Source organism: Oncorhynchus masou, chromosome 29 (genome assembly GCF_036934945.1).
Source record: "Oncorhynchus masou masou isolate Uvic2021 chromosome 29, UVic_Omas_1.1, whole genome shotgun sequence".
Taxonomy (NCBI): Eukaryota; Metazoa; Chordata; class Actinopteri; order Salmoniformes; family Salmonidae; genus Oncorhynchus; species Oncorhynchus masou.
In genome coordinates, this window is record NC_088240.1 from 3,147,313 (window position 1) to 3,161,953 (window position 14,641).

The window sequence follows — 14,641 nt, forward strand, 5'->3', positions numbered from 1 at the left end:
GGTAGAATGTCACCTGGGGTAGAATGTTCCCTGGGGTAGAATGTCACCTGGGGTAGAATGTTCCCTGGGGCAGAATGTCACCTGGGGTAGAATGTTCCTGGGGTAGAATGTCACCTGGGGTAGAATGTTCCCTGGGGCAGAATGTCACCTGGGGCAGAATGTCACCTGGGGTAGAATGTTCCCTGGGGCAGAATGTCACCTGGGGTAGAATGTTCCTGGGGTAGAATGTCACCTGGGGTAGAATGTCACCTGGGGCAGAATGTCACCTGGGGTAGAATGTCACCTGGGGCAGAATGTTCACCTGGGGTAGAATGTCACCTGGGGTAGAATGTTCCCTGGGGTAGAATGTCACCTGGGGTAGAATGTTCCCTGGGGTAGAATGTCACCTGGGGTAGAATGTTCCTGGGGCAGAATGTCACCTGGGGTAGAATGTCACCTGGGGTAGAATGTTCCCTGGGGTAGAATGTCACCTGGGGTAGAATGTCACCTGGGGTAGAATGTCACCTGGGGTAGAATGTTCCCTGGGGCAGAATGTTCCCTGGGGTAGAATGTCACCTGGGGTAGAATGTTCCCTGGGGTAGAATGTCACCTGGGGTAGAATGTTCCCTGGGGTAGAATGTCACCTGGGGTAGAATGTTCCCTAGGGTAGAATGTCACCTGGGGTAGAATGTTCCCTGGCATAGAATGTCACCTGGGGCAGAATGTTCCCTGGGGAAGAATGTCACCTGGGGTAGAATGTCACCTGGGGTAGAATGTCACCTGGGGCAGAATGTCCCTGGGGTAGAATGTTCCCTAGGGTAGAATGTCACCTGGGGTAGAATGTCACCTGGGGTAGAATGTCACCTGGGGTAGAATGTCACCTGGGGTAGAATGTTCCCTGGGGTAGAATGTCACCTGGGGTAGAATGTTCCCTAGGGTAGAATGTTCCCTGGGGAGAATGTCCCCTGGGGTAGAATGTTCCCTGGGGTAGAATGTCACCTGGGGTAGAATGTCACCTGGGGTAGAATGTTCCCTGGGGTAGAATGTCACCTGGGGTAGAATGTTCCCTGGGGTAGAATGTCACCTGGGGTAGAATGTTCCCTGGGGTAGAATGTCACCTGGGGTAGAATGTTCCCTGGGGTAGAATGTCACCTGGGGTAGAATGTTCCCTGGGGTAGAATGTCACCTGGGGTAGAATGTTCCCTAGGGTAGAATGTCACCTGGGGTAGAATGTCACCTGGGGTAGAATGTCACCTGGGGTAGAATGTCACCTGGGGTAGAATGTCACCTGGGGTAGAATGTCACCTGGGGTAGAATGTTCACCTGGGGTAGAATGTCACCTGGGGTAGAATGTTCCCTGGGGTAGAATGTCACCTGGGGTAGAATGTTCCCTGGGGTAGAATGTTCCCTGGGGTAGAATGTCACCTGGGGTAGAATGTCACCTGGGGTAGAATGTCACCTGGGGTAGAATGTTCCCTGGGGTAGAATGTCACCTGGGGTAGAATGTTCACCTGGGGTAGAATGTTCCCTGGGGTAGAATGTTCCCTGGGGTAGAATGTTCACCTGGGGTAGAATGTCACCTGGGGTAGAATGTTCCCTGGGGTAGAATGTTCCCTGGGGTAGAATGTCACCTGGGGTAGAATGTCACCTGGGGTAGAATGTTCCCTGGGGTAGAATGTCACCTGGGGTAGAATGTCACCTGGGGTAGAATGTTCCCTGGGTAGAATGTCACTGGGGTAGAATGTTCCCTGGGGTAGAATGTCACCTGGGGTAGAATGTCACCTGGGGTAGAATGTTCCCTGGGGTAGAATGTCACCTGGGGCAGAATGTTCCCTGGGGTAGTGTCACCTGGGGCAGAATGTCACCTGGGGCAGAATGTTCCCTGGGGCAGAATGTCACCTGGGGTAGAATGTCCCTGGGGTAGAATGTTCCCTGGGGCAGAATGTCACCTGGGGCAGAATGTTCCCTGGGGTAGAATGTCACCTGGGGCAGAATGTCACCTGGGGCAGAATGTTCCCTGGGGCAGAATGTCACCTGGGGCAGAATGTTCCCTGGGGTAGAATGTCACCTGGGGCAGAATGTCACCTGGGGCAGAATGTTCCCTGGGGTAGAATGTCACCTGGGGCAGAATGTCAGAATGTTCCTGGGGCAGAATGTTCCCTGGGGTAGAATGTTCCCTGGGGCAGAATGTTCCCTGGGGTAGAATGTCACCTGGGGTAGAATGTCACCTGGGGCAGAATGTTCCCTGGGGTAGAATGTCACCTGGGGTAGAATGTTCCCTGGGGTAGAATGTTCCCTGGGGTAGAATGTTCCCTGGGGTAGAATGTTCCCTGGGGTAGAATGTTCCCTGGGGTAGAATGTCACCTGGGGTAGAATGTTACCTGGGGTAGAATGTTCCCTGGGGTAGAATGTTCACCTGGGGTAGAATGTTCCCTGGGGTAGAATGTTCCCTGGGTAGAATGTTCCCTGGGGTAGAATGTCACCTGGGGTAGAATGTTCCCTGGGGCAGAATATCACCTGGGGTAGAATGTCACCTGGGGTAGAATGTTCCCTGGGGTAGAGTGTTACCTGGGGTAGAATGTTCCCTGGGGCAGAATATCACCTGGGGTAGAATGTTCCCTGGGGTAGAATGTTCCCTGTGGTTGAATGTCACCTGGGGTAGAGTGTTACCTGGGGTAGAATGTTACCTGGGGTAGAATGTTCCCTGGGGCAGAATGTTCCCTGGGGAAGAATGTTCCCTGGGGCAGAAATGGGACACAACACAGTGCTATGTTTTTTGTTGTTTCAGTTTCACAATAGCCCTACTTCTGATGATCTGTCCTACATAAATACTATATGAAGATAATGAACTTGTAAGGTTGACATATTTCCTACATATATATACATATTTCTCAACATCTCTCTCTCTCTCTCTCTCTCTCTCTCTCTCTCTCTGTCTGTGTCTCTCTCTCTCTCTTGCACTCTCTCTCTCTCCCCCGTATCCTTCTCCTCTGTATCTAGTGAGCTCCCCAGAGGAGCAAGTCCAGCCAATCACACTCTGAGTCCAGGCGTACCGCCTCCCATCCCTAAGTCCCACTCCAAGGTATTGTAGCACACACACACACACACACACACACACACAGACAAACACACACGTGGCCCAGATAAGCCTGTATGCTTAATGTAAACTACTGTTCTCTGTCTGTCTGTCTGTCTGTCTGTCTGTCTGTCTGTCTGTCTGTCTGTCTGTCTGTCTGTCTGTCTGCTTAATGTAAACTGCTGTTCTCTGTCTGCCTCCTGTATGCTGTCTGTCTGTCTGTCTGTCTGTCTGTCTGTCTGTCTGTCTGTCTGTCTGTCTGCTTAATGTAAACTACTGTTCTCTGTCTGTCTGTCTGTCTGTCTGTCTGTCTGTCTGTCTGTCTGTCTGTCTGTCTGTCTGTCTGTCTGTCTGTCTGCTTAATGTAAAATGCTGTTCTCTGTCTGTCTGTCTGCCTAATGTAAACTACTGTTCTCTGTCTGTCTGTCTGCTTAATGTAAACTACACGATACTGTAAATGTCCTCATTAAAGGGGCAGACTGTCCAGGTAGTGGAGCCAGAAGCATTCCCATTTTAGTAGGAAATTATCAGTGCCCCCACCCCTACAGTGTCCCCACCCCTACAGTGTCCCCACCCCTACAGTCTCCCCACCCCTAAAGTCTCCCCACCCCTACAGTCTCCCCACCCCTAATGTGTCCCATAACTACAATGTGCCCACCTCTACAGTGTCCCCATCCCTACAGTGTCCCCACCCCTACAGTGTCCCCACCCCTAAAGTGTCCCCACCCCTACAGTGTCCCCACCCCTACAGTCTCCCCACCCCCCCACCCCTACAGTGTCCCCACCCCTACAGTGTCCCCACCGCTACAATGTCCCCACCCCTACAGTGTCCCCACCCCTACAGTGTCCCCACCCCCCCACCCCTACAATGTCCCCACCCCTACAGTGTCCCCACCCTACAGTGTCCCCACACCTACAGTGTCCCCACCCCTACAGTGTCCCCACCCCTACAGTGTCCCCACACCTACAGTGTCCCCAACCCTACAGTGTCCCCACCCCTACAGTGTCCCCACACCTACAGTGTCCCCACCCTACAGTGTCCCCACCCCTACAGTGTCCCCACCCCTACAGTGTCCCCACCCCTACAGTGTCCCCACACCTACAGTGTCCCCACACCTACAGTGTCCCCACCCCCACAGTGTCCCCACCCCCCACCCCTACAGTGTCCCCACCCCTACAGTGTCCCCACCCCTACAGTGTCCCCACCCCTACAGTGTCCCCACCCCTACAGTCTCCCCACCCCTACAGTGTCCCCACCCCTACAGTGTCCCCACCCCTACAGTGTCCCCACCCCACCCTACAGTGTCCCCACCCCTACAGTGTCCCCACACCCCCCACCCCTACAGTGTCCCCACCCCTACAGTGTCCCCACCCCTACAGTGTCCCCACCCCTACAGTGTCCCCACCCCTACAGTCTCCCCACCCCTACAGTGTCCCCACCCCTACAGTGTCCCCACCCCTACAGTGTCCCCACCCCTACAGTGTCCCCACCCCTACAGTGTCCCCACAGTCTCCCCACCCCTACAGTGTCCCCACCCCTACAGTGTCCCCACCCCTACCCCCACCCCTACAGTCTCCCCACCCCTACAGTGTCCCCACCCCTACAGTGTCCCCACCCCTACAGTGTCCCCACCCCTACAGTGTCCCCACCCCTACAGTGTCCCCACCCCTACAGTGTCCCCACCCCTACAGTGTCCCCACCCCTACAGTGTCCCCACCCCTACCCCCACCCCTACAGTGTCCCCACCCCTACAGTGTCCCCACCCCTACAGTGTCCCCACCCCTACAGTGTCCCCACCCCTACAGTGTCCCCACCCCTACAGTGTCCCCACCCCTACAGTGTCCCCACCCCTACAGTGTCCCCACCCCAGTACAGTGTCCCCACCCCTACAGTGTCCCCACCCCTACAGTGTCCCCACACCTACAGTGTCCCCACCCCTACAGTGTCCCCACCCTCCCCACCCCTACAGTGTCCCCACCCCTACAGTGTCCCCACACCTACAGTCTCCCCACCCCTACAGTGTCCCCTCCCCACCCCTACAGTGTCCCCACCCCTACAGTGTCCCCACCCCCCTACAGTCTCCCCACCCCTACAGTGTCCCCCACCCCCCACAGTCTCCCCACCCCTACAGTGTCCCCACCCCTACAGTGTCCCCACCCCTACAGTGTCCCCACCCCTACAGTGTCCCCACCCCTACAGTGTCCCCACCCCCACCCCTACAGTGTCCCCACCCCTACAGTCTCCCCACCCCTACAGTGTCCCCACACCTACAGTGTCCCCACCCCTCCCCACAGTGTCCCCACCCCTACAGTCTCCCCACCCCTACAGTGTCCCCACCCATACAGTCCCCACCCCTACAGTGTCCCCACCCCAACAGTGTCCCCCCCCCCTACAGTGTCCCCACCCCTACAGTGTCCCCACCCCTACAGTGTCCCCCACCCCTACAGTGTCCCCACCCCTACAGTGTCCCCACCCCTGCAGTGTCCCCACCCCTACAGTGTCCCCACCCCTACAGTGTCCCCACCCCCCCACCCCTACAGTGTCCCCACCCCTACAGTGTCCCCACCCCTACAGTGTCCCCACCCCTACAGTGTCCCCACCCCTACAGTGTCCCCTCCCCACCCCTACAGTCTCCCCACCCCAACAGTGTCCCCCCCACCCCCCACCCCTACAGTCTCCCCACCCCTACAGTGTCCCCACCCCTACAGTGTCCCCACCCCTACAGTGTCCCCACCCCTACAGTGTCCCCACCCCTACAGTGTCCCCACCCCTACAGTGTCCCCACCCCTACAGTGTCCCCCACCCCTACAGTGTCCCCACCCCTACAGTGTCCCCACCCCTACAGTGTCCCCACCCCTACAGTGTCCCCACCCCTACAGTCTCCCCACCCCTACAGTGTCCCCACCCCTACAGTGTCCCCACCCCTACAGTGTCCCCACCCCTACAGTCTCCCCACCCCTACAGTGTCCCCACCCCTACAGTGTCCCCACCCCTACAGTGTCCCCACCCCTACAGTGTCCCCACCCCTACAGTGTCCCCACCCCTACAGTCTCCCCACCCCTACAGTGTCCCCACCCCTACAGTGTCCCCACCCCTACAGTGTCCCCACACCCTACAGTGTCCCCACCCCTACAGTGTCCCCACCCCTACAGTGTCCCCACCCCTACAGTGTCCCCACCCCTACAGTGTCCCCACCCCTACAGTGTCCCCACCCCTACAGTGTCCCCACCCCTACAGTGTCCCCACCCCTACAGTGTCCCCACCCCTACAGTGTCCCCACCCCTACAGTGCTCCCCACCCCTACAGTGTCCCCACCCCTACAGTGTCCCCACCCCTACAGTCTCCCCACCCCTACAGTGTCCCCACCCCTACAGTGTCCCCACCCCTACAGTCTCCCCACCCCTACAGTGTCCCCACCCCTACAGTCTCCCCACCCCTACAGTCTCCCCACCCCTACAGTGTCCCCACCCCTACAGTGTCCCCACCCCAACAGTGTCCCCCCCACCCCTACAGTGTCCCCACCCCTACAGTGTCCCCACCCCTACAGTGTCCCCACCCCTACAGTGTCCCCACCCCTACAGTGTCCCCACCCCTACAGTCTCCCCACCCTACAGTCTCCCCACCCCTACAGTGTCCCCACCCCTACAGTGTCCCCACCCCTGCAGTGTCCCCACCCCTACAGTGTCCCCACCCCTACAGTGTCCCCACCCCTACAGTGTCCCCACCCCTACAGTGTCCCCACCCCTACAGTGTCCCCACCCCTACAGTGTCCCCACCCCTACAGTGTCCCCACCCCTACAGTGTCCCCACCCCTACAGTGTCCCCACCCCTACAGTGTCCCCACCCCCCACCCCTACAGTGTCCCCACCCCTACCCCCGCCCCTACAGTGTCCCCACCCCCCACACCTACAGTGTCCCCACCCCTACAGTGTCCCCACCCCTACAGTGTCCCCACCCCTACAGTGTCCCCACCCCTACAGTCTCCCCACCCCTACAGTGTCCCCCACCCCTACAGTGTCCCCACCCCTACAGTGTCCCCACCCTACAGTGTCCCCACCCCTACAGTGTCCCCACCCCTACAGTCTCCCCACCCCTACAGTGTCCCCACCCCTACAGTGTCCCCACCCCTACAGTGTCCCCACCCCTACAGTGTCCCCACACCTACAGTGTCCCCACCCCTACAGTGTCCCCACCCCTACAGTGTCCCCACCCCTACAGTGTCCCCACACCTACAGTGTCACACCTTTCACAGTGTCCCCACACCTACAGTGTCCCCACCCCTACAGTATCCCCACCCCTACAGTCTCCCCACCCCTACAGTCTCCCCACCCCTACAGTGTCCCCACCCCTACAGTGTCCCCACCCCTGTCTCCCCATACATTTCCCCCACCCCTACAGAATGGATGACTTTATGTCCCCACCCCTGATGCGGACCCCTACAGTCGTCCACCCCTACAGTGTCCCCCCCTACATTGCTGTGTCCCCACTTTAGTGAACCCCTACAGTGTTGAAACACAGTCTCCCCATATTGGGTTTCCCCAAAAACAGTGTCCCCACCCCTGTGGAATATTTCTGTGTTATATAGTGTTTAAGACAATTGATCCCCACCCCTACAGTGTCCCCACCCCTACACCCCACACCTCAGATTTTGAACCTACAGTGTCCCCACCCCTACAGGTCCCCACCCCTACAGTGTCCCCAACCTTTGACAGTGTCCCCACCCCTACAGTGTCCCCACACCTACAGTCTCCCCACCCCTAGAGTGTCCCCACCCCAACAGTGTCCCCGCCCCTACAGTGTCCCCACCCCTACAGTGTTCCCACACCTACAGTGTCCCCACCCCTAAAGTGTCCCCACAACAGTGTCCCCACCCCTAAATCCCCACACCAACAGTCTCCCCACCCCTACAGTGCCCCCACCCCTACAGTGTCCCCACCCCTACAGTGTCCCCAAACAGTGTCCCCACCCCTATAGTGTCCCCACCCCTCATCTCATTATTCCCCAGCCCTAAGTGTCCCCACCCCTACAGTGTCCCCAAATGTACATGTCCCCACAGTAGTTCCCCACCCCTACAGTGCCCCACCCCTACAGTGTCACTGTGTCCCCACCCCTGTACCCAGTTCCACCCCTATTACAGTGTCCCCACCATTAATTCTCCCCCACCCCTACAGTGCCCCCACCCCTACAGTGTCCCCACCCCTACAGTGTCCCCACCTACAGTGTCCCCACCGCTACAGTGTCCCCACCGCTACAGTGTCCCCACCCCTACAGTCTCCCCACCCCTACAGTGTCCCCACCCCTTGTCCCCACCCCTGAGATCCCCACCTTGCACAGTTCTCCCCAGCCCAACAGTGTCCCCAATGTTCCCACACCTACTGTCCCCACCTCTAATTGTCCCCACCCCTACAGTGGATTTCCCCACCCCTACAGATCCCCAATCAGTGTCCCCACACCTGCATGTCCCCACCTTTACAGTTCCCCACATTACAGTGTATTAGAAAGTATCCCCATAAATTTCCCCCCACCCCTACACCCTACAGTGACCCCTACAGTCTCCCCACCCCTACAGTTTCCCCACCCCTACAGTGTCCCCACCCCTACATCTCCCCACCCCTACAGTGTCCCCAAACCTACAGTTCCCCACCCCTACAGTGTCCCCACCCCTACAGTCTCCCCATACAGTGTCCCCACTTTTACAGTGTCAACAGTGTCCCCACACCTACAGTGTCCCCACCCCAAAAGTGTCCCCACCCCTACAGTTTTTAGGATTTTTTGTCCCCACCCCTACAGTAATAAAACAAAAACTGTTTTTACAGTTTCCCCACATTTACATGTCCTAGACCCTTTCCCCAGTACTTTGTCCCCAGCACCTTTGTGTCCCCAGCGATTACAGCCTCCAGTTTGTGTGAGATTGAGTGTCCCCATCCCTAGCTTGTCCCCATTTTAGGACAGTGTTAAGCATATCCCAGTTTAGGTCACCCCTAACAGCACTAACTCTGAAGATAAATGTCCCCACCCATACAGTGTCAAACCCCTACAGTGTCCCCACCCCTACAGTCTCCCCAAACAGTGTCCCCATACCTAAAGTGTCCCCACCCCTACAGTGTCCCCACTTACAGTCTCCCCACCCCTACAGTGTCCCCACCCCTACAGTGTCTCCAAACAGGTCCCCACACCTGTGTCCCCACCCCAAAAGTGTCCCCATGGTGTACAGTGTCCCCACCCCTACAGTGTCCCCAGACCTACTTCTTACAGTGTCCCCACCCCTACAGTGTCCCCACCCCTACAGTGTCCCCACACCTACAGTCTCCCCACCCCTACAGTGTCCCCACCCCTACAGTCTCCCCACCCCTACAGTGTCCCCACCCCTGCAGTCTCCCCACCCCTACAGTGTCCCCACACCTACAGTGTCCCCACCCCTATTTGTCCCCATAGTTCCCCATCTTACAGTGAAAACAGTGTCTCCAGTTAGGGATGGAAATGTCAGTATTTTTGGTGGCCTTCCCCTAAGCCAGGATTCAGACCCCACCAAGGACATCAGGGTTACCCCTAGAGTGTGCTAAAGCAGTGTAAAACAAACTTTGGGAGTCCCCACCCCTACATGTCCCACCCCTACAGTCTCCCCACCCTACAGTGTCCCCACACCTACAGTGTCCCCACCCCTACAGTGTCCCCACCCCTACAGTTCCCCACCTCTACATCACCAGAGGAACAGAGTGTCCCCATAGGATAAGTGTCCCCACGGCTAAAGGCTATAAGAACTGGTCATCTAGTGTCGTTGGGAGCAGATAATAAAGGAGCAGATTTCTGGGGTGTCCCCACCCCTAATTGATTCCCACCCCATGATGTACCCAGACAAGTGTCCCCATGGTAGGATGTACAGTGTTTCATCCCTGGTGGGACCAGTTCCCCACCCCTGAGTGTCCCCACCCCTACAGTCTGGGACCCCTACAGTGTCCCCACCCCTACAGTGTCCCCACCCCTGTCTCCCCACCCCTACAGTGTCCCCACCCCTACAGTGTCCCCACCCCTACAGTCTCCCCACCCCTACAGTGTACCCACCCCTACAATCTCCCCACCCCTACAGTCTCCCCACCCCTACAGTGTCCCCACACCTACAGTGTCCCCACCCCTACAGTGCCCCCAGACAGCAGTGACAAAGCATATTGACATTACAGTGTCCCCAGGCATATTGTCATTAGAGTGTCCCATATTGACATTAGAGTCTCCCCATTGACATTAGACAGTGTCATATTGACATTAGAGTGTCCCATAAACACTCTCAGATGTTGATACAGTGAGAGCTAAGTTTCCCCAACAATGGGTAAATGGCAGTGAATGGGTCCCCAAAGTGTCAGTTAGTGTCCCCATACAAGTCCCCACACCTGAGTTCGAGTCTCCCCACCCCTACAGTGTCCCCACCCCTACAGTGTCCCCGCCCCTACAGTGTCCCCACCCCTGTGTACCCACACCTACAGTGTCCCCACCCCTAAAGTGTCCCCACACCTACAGTGTCCCCACCCCTACAGTATCACCCCTAGGGTCTCCCCACAGCAACAGGTGCCCCCAGTACAGTGTCCCCACCCCTACAGTGTCCCCACACCTCTGTCCCCACCCTACAGTGTCCCCACCCCTGGGTCTCCCCACCCCTACAGTGTCCCCAACCAACTGAGCCCCACCCCTACAGTGTCCCCAGAACCCAGAAGTGTCCCACACCTACAGTGTCCCCACCCCTACAGTGTCCCCACCCCTACAGTGTCCCCAATAAAGTAAAACACCTACAGTGTCCCCAACCTACAGTGTCCCCACCTTTAAGTCCCCAAACAGGTGGTAGGTATCCCCACAAAAACAGTCTCCCCACCCCTACAGTCTCCCCACCCCTAACAGTGTGGTAGGTATAGCCCCACCCCTACAGTGTCCCCACCCCTACAATCTCCCCACCCCTACAGTCTCCCCTGGGTGCTACAGTGTCCCCACCCCTACAGAGCACAGAACTGAGTGCCCCCACTAAGGGTTTAAACACAAACAGTGTCCCAAGGCACAGTGTCCAAATAATAATGGGGAACAAGTGTTCCCACACCTCTACAGTCAAAAAGCACAATTCTCCCATCCCTACAGTGTCCCCAAAGTGTCCGCACCCCTACAACCCTGGTCCCCAATCCTGACAAGTTCCCCACCCCTACAGTGTCCCCACCCCTACAGTGTCCCCACACCTACAGTTTCCCCACACCTACAGTGTCCCCACCCCTATCAGAGTCCCCACCCCTACAGTGTCCCCAACCCTACAGTGTCCCCACCCCTACAGTGTCCCCACACCTACAGTCTCCCCACCCCTACAGTGTCCCCACCCCTACAGTGTCCCCGCCCCTACAGTGTCCCCACCCCTACAGTGTACCCACACCTACAGTGTCCCCACCCTAAAGTGTCCCCACACCTACAGTGTCCCCACCCCTATGGGCCTAGATCATGGCTACCTCAAGTCTCCCTGGCCTTGCTTCAGGACAGAGGCATTAGCTACAGTGTCCTCACCCCTAGCAGTGTCCCCACACCTACAGCTCCCCAGATGATCAGTGTCCCCATGATTCAGTCTCCCCACCCCTAGCAGTGTCCCCACCCCTACAGTGACCCCTACAGTTCCCCAACCCTGGGTGTCCCCATCGTGTTCCCCACCCCTACAGTGTCAGACTGACAGGTATTGTCCGACCTAAAGTGGCTGGTGACCGAGCTAAAGTATCCCCACCCCTACAGTCTCCCCACCCCTACAGTGCCCCCACCCCTAGCAGTGTCCCCACCCCTACAGTGTCCCCACACCTACAGTGTCCCCACCGCTACAGTGTCCCCACCCCTACAGTCTCCCCACCCCTACAGTGTCCCCACCCCTACAGTGTCCCCATAAAGTGTCAGTTGCAGTTGCAGTATAGTTAGTTCCCAACCCTACAGTGAGATTAAAATGTTTAAAAAAGTGTCCCCACCTCTTTACAGGGATAAGACAAAGTGTCCCCACACAACAGTGTCCCCACACCTACTGTCCCCACCTTTACATGTTGCAAACAGTCTCCCCATGCCTACAATCTTGGTACCCCTACAGTGTCCCCATTTGGGGAGTTTCCCCACCTTTCATTGTCCCCAGATCCTCTCCCCACCTCTGTCTCCCCACCCCTGACAGTCTCCCCATGGTGTCCCCACCTCTACAGTGTCCCCACCTTTACAGTGTCCCCACACCTACAGTCTCCCCACCCCTACAGTCTCCCCACCCCTACAGTGTCCCCACCTCTTCTCCCCACACCTGTTGGAAGGTCCCCACCCCTACAGTCTCCCCACCCCTACAGTGTCCCCACTCTACAGTCTCCCCAATCACAGTCTCCCACCCCTACAGTCTTGTCACCCCTAAGTCTCCCCACCCCTGTGTGTCCCCACTGTTCAGTCTTTCCCTGTTGGACAGTGTCCCCACCTTACAGCTCCCCACACCTACAGTCTCCCCACCCCTACAGTCTCCCCACACAGTTTTCACCCCTAAGTGTCCCCACCTCTACAGTGTCCCCACCTTTGCAGTTCCCCATACTCTCCCCACCCCTCAGTCTCTACCCCTACAGTGTCCCCACCTCTGCAGTCTCCCCCACACCTACATGTCCCCACCTCTACAGTCTCCCCACACCAACAGTGTCCCCAGTGGTGTCCCCACCCCTACAGTGTCCCCACCCCTACAGTGTCCCCACCCTACAGTCTCCCCACTGTCAGTGTCCCCACAGACATGTCCCCACCCCTCAGTCTCCCCTGTTACCCCTACTGTCCCCAGGAGAAACACCCCAGACATCTGGCTCTGTCCCCACCCCTACAGTGTCCCCACCCCTACTGTCAGGAGAAACCTACAGACATGCTGTGTCCCCACCTCAGTGTCCCCACACTGTGTCCCCACTACAGTGCAGGGAACCTCCTCTATCACAATCATTTGGTGTTGTAATGTCGTTACCAATGTATGAGAAAGTGCAACAGGACATGTTGATCATTTCAAAGTGGATGACTTTATGTGTCAGGTGATGCGGACCTTTGGCTCTGTCACTTAGTTTTCCCCGCATTGCTGAGCCCACACTTTAGTGAATGAACATGTGATGAAACACAGCTGCGGATATTGGGTTTTCTAAAAAAAATGTCAGGTGATGGAATATTTCTGTGTTATATAGGTGTTTAAGACAATTGATGGCTCAGTGGGAGTCTGTTACCACACTGTCTGATTTTGAACCCGTGTGAGATTGTGTGGTTCTCCCATATGGCAAACAAGAAAGTGTCTTTAAAACATGTTTTTATGTGGATTCACAGACATATGTTTATTTACAAGGTTCTTAACTGCTGGAGAGCGAGGTGTAAGGAGAAAAAACACACAATGTTTTGTCTGGTCTGTTACCAACTGTCAGGAGTCAAAACAAACTTATATTAATCATTCATTATTATCAGCAAGCTGGAAGGAGAAACAAATGTAATGCACCATGTAGTTCTCTTATATCTGCTACCAACTGTGCATTTGTATGATTTACATTATTCATTCATCATTAATTCATCAGTAACTTTGTTTCTGCATGTGACTGACCGAGGCTTCTTCTGTCTCCAAGCTGAGACCTTGAAAACTGAGATACCCCCTTCGGTTCTCAAAGCAATGTTCTGGGCGTACTGCCAAATTGCTTACACTGATAGACAGGATTTCTGGCTCTGTCAATCAGTCACTTGCATGAACACAGTTGAATTGGTTATTAGAAAAGCACAAACATTTCCCTCTTATCACTCTGTGATAATTGTCAGGAGAAACACAGAGATTATAGCTTCTGTCAAAAGTTCTGTTACCAATTGAATCAGGAGAAACACATACAGTGACACACATTTTGTTACATTTCTCCTTATTCTTAAATATATTTTTTTCTGAATCTACCAACTGTACTCCAGGATGACAAAGCAAAACATGTTTTTAGGCTCTTTTTGTAATTGTTACCAACTGAAATATCACAAAGACATAAGCTAGACTCTGTCTAGTCTTTACCAAGCTTTCAGGAGAACAGCCTCCAGTTTGTGTGAGATTGAGGGCATCTAGCTTAGATTTTAGGACAGTGTTAAGCATATCCCAGTTTAGGAGAACAGCACTAACTCTGAAGATAAATGGGGGGCTCAATTCAAATATGGTGTCCAGTGCACAGCTGTCAAAAGGTGGTCTATAGCAAAAGGCAACAGTGAGAGACTTATGCTGGTGGATTTTTAGAAGTAGAGGCTGTTTTGGGCAACTGTCTGGAGAACTCTGCAGACAGCACATTGTAACCCCACCCTGTTTGATAGTTCTATCTTAACGTAAAATGTTGTAGTTATGGATGGAAATGTCAGTATTTTTGCTGGCTCTGTCTAGCCAGGATTCAGACACAGACATGGGTTAGCAGAGTGTGCTAAAGCAGTGAATAAAACAAACTTGCTGGCTTCTGTGTTAACATGTCATGAAACCAAAGCTTTTACGGTTACAAAAGTCAACAAATGATAGTGCCTGAGGAATAGGTGTGGTACTGTACTGTTAACCAACTGTCACCAGAGGAACAGAGGAGGAATAGCTG

The 14,641-nt window shown here is 55.6% G+C and overlaps 1 pseudogene; it reads left to right on the forward strand.

Annotated features, from left to right (window-relative positions):
* Window positions 1–14,641, forward strand: part of LOC135521088 (myc box-dependent-interacting protein 1-like) — a 53,111-nt pseudogene that overhangs the window by 24,218 nt on the left and 14,252 nt on the right.